This window comes from Benincasa hispida, chromosome 11 (genome assembly GCF_027475165.1).
Source record: "Benincasa hispida cultivar pf3 chromosome 11, pf3_genome.v1.1, whole genome shotgun sequence".
Taxonomy (NCBI): Eukaryota; Viridiplantae; Streptophyta; class Magnoliopsida; order Cucurbitales; family Cucurbitaceae; genus Benincasa; species Benincasa hispida.
The window spans coordinates 78,297,078-78,302,305 of NC_143488.1; positions in this window are offsets into that span (position 1 = coordinate 78,297,078).

Here is a 5,228-nt window from a genome sequence, read left to right on the forward strand (position 1 = left end):
TTTCCACACTTTTCCGACGAATTATGACGTCGGGAGAAGTTAGATTTCTTGTAGTGTATGTTGATGAGGAATGAAAGGAAGACGCTAGAGGAAGAATGAGAAATGAGAGGAATGAACAAAAAACTTTGGTAGGCTCCGACCCTTGCGTACATGTTCTTCGGACAAATTGGTACTTTCCCACGTGGCTGACATCGACATTCCATTTTTCGAGCATTTTTTTAACCCTATACCGTCTTTCATTCGTATATTTAAAAATAGGTCATTCCTACAAAAATCTCATTTGTTTTCTATAACTATGTTTCAATTTGACAACTATATTAATATGTAATCCCGTACGCTTATTTCTTTTAGGATTTTATGAGAATTTAATGGTTGACTTTGTGTACTAGAAGTTTTGTTTGTTTTTACCTATGTAATAAAAAATCATAAGTAGTTTTATGGATCTAAGATTAATTTAATTGATTAAAAGATATTATTATTGGGCTCCTTCATTAAATACATGTGCTTGAATCCTCAATCATTTTGTGATTAGTTTATCGGTTTTTTTCTCTTTCAGAAAAACTAGTTAAATTATAATTTAAATACCACAGTATCTAAAATTTAAAAAAATAATATAACATTCAAATCAATTAAAATACAATTAATATACCATGTTGTATAAATAGAAAATCTTAAATTATAATATTTATAAAAATCAAAACTGAACAAATTTTTATCTTAATTTTTAAATTATATTTTTACTATTATTTTATTAAACTACTACCTGGTCAAAAAAAATTTAAATGTAAATTTTACTAAATGAAATATGTTTCATTTATTTTAAATTATAAATATTTAACATGATTTTACAAAACAATTAAAAAAAAGGGTGAAATTTGAATATTGAATGACATAAAGTTTGTATTATTTGTCTCGAAGGATCAATTTTCCTATCATATAAATTGCAAAAAAAAAAAAAAAGTGTTGGATGTAGTTGAAAATCTCTACGACATAAATGGAATAGTAAAATATAGATTGTGACTTAACATACCTTTCATTACGTATAAATTGTAAATATTTGACATTAAATTTGAAAAAAAAAAAAAAAGAGATCGAAATGGAAAAAATAAATGAAAAGATAGACGTGTTTAGAGAAAATACATAAAGATGATGTAATTAAACTAAAAGTTATATATTAATTGGTAGAAATAAATGTGACATAATCAAATATCTTACCTCATGAGTAATTGTTATGTGATTTTTTCTAATGAACTAACTTATGGAGAAAAAAATAAAAATAAATAAATAAGCACTTTATATAAAAATTACAGACATTGACATTTCTTTGAATAATTCAATAATTATGTAATTAAAAAAATATTAAACAAATTAAATATTCATCTAAGCATACAATGAAAGGAGAATAAATATAATGAAATTAAATTATGAAAAGAGAGGAAAAAAAGTTGGTTGGGATTTTCATTTTTTTTTTTTTAAAGATTTCCTAAAATTTTCAACTTAACTCTCTATAGCTCCCTAAGCTCTAAAAAATTATTTTGCATGAACATCTTCCAACAAAATAAAATAAACACAGAAACCCAATTAAACTTTGAAGTCATTTGCAATTGGCCAAAATCGCACATGTCGGTTTAATATTCTTTTTTTCTAAGTATTTGTAGATATATTACTCTTCTCTCTGTCATTTTAGTGGAATAGAAGAAATGGTCGTTGGGAAGGGAAAACAAATCAAAATAGAAAAAAAGATGAAAAGATAGATGATGTAATTAAACTAAAAGTTTTATACTCATATAAATAAATGTGACATAATATCCCTCATGAGTAATTGTTGTGTGATTTCTTCTGATGAATTGGCTTGTGGAAAAAAGAAAAAGAAAAAAAAATAAAAATCTATATAAGAATCACAGACATTGACATTTTTTTTTAAAAAAATAATTTAATAAATATTTAATTAAAAGTAGTATTAAACAAAAAAAAATAATTTAATAAATATTTAATTAAAAGAAGTATTAAACAAAATAAACATTCATCACAAGCATACAATAAAAAGAGAATAAATAAAATGAAATTAGATTATGAAAAGAGAGAAAAAAAAATAGTTGGTTCGAAGATTTTCCTAAAATTTTCAACTCCTCTCTCCATATCTCCCTAACCTCTAAATAATTATTTTATATGAACATCTTCCAACAAAATAAAATAAACATAAAAACACAATCAAACTTTGAAGTCATCGATAATTGGCCAAAATCGCACCATCATAGGTCGATTCAATACTCTCTTTCTTTAAATATTTACAAATATGTTACCATTCTCTTTGTCATTTTAATGGAGATAAAAGAAATGGTTATTGAGAAGGAACATGCATATGATTCATAAGATGAAACACTACATCCAATCTATTTTTCTACTCCGTATTCAAACTTAAATTTAAACTTAATTCTTCTATTTCTTTTTTCCTTTTCTAACAAAAGAACATCTTCAAGGCAATTTTTTCACTTCAAGAAACTTCTCAAAGCATACTACGAATTTGCAAGGCCTCGTTTTTAGTCTCCATGATTTCTTGAAAAGATTTTACTTTTCTTATTGTTGGAGAAGAAATTTCGTCCTGTCATAAAATGCTACGTGTCGTCCAGTTGGTCATTTGATCACAATAATGGGCTCATCACCTTCAAAGGTGGCAAAACCTAGACCAGATAAATTTGACTGAACGATGACTGATTAGGCTTGGAATCATAAATTGGATCGGACCGAGTATTTAAAATTGCTTGGGTGCAAAATTCGACTCAATTCAAGCCTACTGAAGGAACTCTAATGGGAGAGAACCTTGAGTGGAAGCGGATCGACCAAATCCCATTTTCATTTAATACAAAATTTTACAGTAAACAAGCAACAAAATATGCATTTAATTCTAATTACAACATGCTTTAGAAAGAGTTTCAGAAACCTCACCTTTGAAGACTTTTTCTTCACGTTTCCCCTCGAATAAAACACGATATCCTTGAAGACCTTCTTCAAGATTAGCCTTGAACAAAATCGGACGCTACCACAAAAATTACCTTGATATTCTCAGGGTGAGAACCCAGGAGTGGTGGCCTCTGGCTATTTTGGATTTTGAGGATGAAAACTAACTTATCATATATATATATATATATATATATATATATATATATATATATATATATACATATAACCTACAGTTTTAATATTGTATCACATACAATATAAACTATAGTTTCTTTTCTCTATCATATGACATTTAATATAAATCATATTTATATTAAGCTTAACAACTATGAATCAATTCATAGAAATTATATTTGAATGTCATTCAAATATTTATTTCCTCCCATTAAGCTATAATGTATCAAATACATTATGACAATTATATCACATATAATTAAATCAACTTAATTATATCATATATAATTAAATCCCTCTATTAATTTGAACAATTCAAATTAATCTAAAAACTGATTCTTAACTAAATCCTATTGAGCTACCAAGGGGACCTTATGGACCTATAGCTTGAAGCTCCAACGATACATGAATAATTAATTAAAATCTTTAATTACATTATTCACCATCCGTTAACTGTTGGGGACTCCACTAAAGACCGACAACTGTACTCTTCGCACTATAGATATATTTATGTGTTCATTGGATATAACCAATCAACAGTACGATGACCCTTCATAAATTGCTCGTAAGTACAACTAGACCAAATTGTCGTTTTGCTCCTCTAATTACATCTAACTCCTTAAGTACCACTAATCCCTCTAATGAACAATAGATCATAGTCCAACTATGACTAAACACCTCTCGGGCCAGGAGAGGGTATGGCACCACATTACTCAAGACCCGGAATCAGCCCTTAAGGGAGCAATTATCTACTTACCCCTACCTCGGGGAATAAGTGAATTCCAACTTATATAGTTGTGTTCCCGGCTCCCCAATCAGATGAATCCTCAAACTGGTAGGCTTGTTAAGTTGACGATATGACCACTTTCACCCATACGAATCAAAGGACTGCCCTCATAGGCAGGAGTTCACAACTCACTCAGGATTCAGATCATGTTACCTACGGTCATCTTGGTGAAATGTAAGTCTCTATTATGAACGACGTTATATAACGAGACTAAACATTTTGTGGTCTGGTCTTATACAAATTCCTTTGTATAGAATATCCCCACTTGCATGTCTAATACATGAATGATCATAATCAGATCATTTGTAGTACTTTACAACAATTGTAACACCTACAAAGCGGACCATACTCGTACCGTCACTAGGATAAGATACCCAGCCTTATTCATCTACTATAGACCATTTAGGTTATCTCTTAAACATGATCCACCCGTTTGTCTCTACATACATGTTTAAGTTACAAAGATAACTTTGGATGTTAGTTTATTGGTTTGTGGTTAATGCAACTAAAATATCATATATTTTATAGACAATGAATAAAATATCATATATTTTATTAAATATATAATGAGTTTGTTCAATAATGTTTACAAACTATAGGACCCTACAAGATTTAGAGTATCAACCCCATCAATCTCCCACTTGATCTAAAGCTAGTAGGGTGTACAATATAATCAAAATAAAAAGTACACAAATAATAAACTAGGGCATAACATGCGCCCAGTACAATACCTATAGTGGAGAATTTGGGCCAAAGAAAAGTGATTGGGCCCAAACCCAACTTTGGCTCAGACCCAGAAAGTAGTTGGGCCCAAGCCCAAAAGCCCAAAGGCAAATGAGGCCCAAGCCCACCTAAAACCCATAGAAATCCTCTATAAATAGAGACCTTACCCTTTCATTTGAAGAAAAGAGGGGGATGAAGATTGAAAACACTGAAGAACAAAAGCCCTGAAGATTAAAGTTTTGCAGAATTGAAGTCTGAAGCTCTCAAGTTCTCAAGCTCAAAAGAACTGAAGCTCCATAGTTCTCAAGCCTGAAAGACCAAAGCTTTAAGCATTCAAGTTTCGAAGACTAAAGCTCCCAAGCCTTAAAGATCTAAAGATCAAAGACTTGGAAAACCAAGGCTCCAAGCTTCTGAAGACTTCAGAACTAAACTTGCAAGAAGACTTGGAAGATTTAAACTTATTGTAACGTTTGATAGAAAGAATCAAAGGAATATATTAGATATTATACCTTTATATACCACAAATCAATACAAATATAAAGTTCGAGTTCAGGGAATTGAATTTCTCCGAAAAACCTGTCGA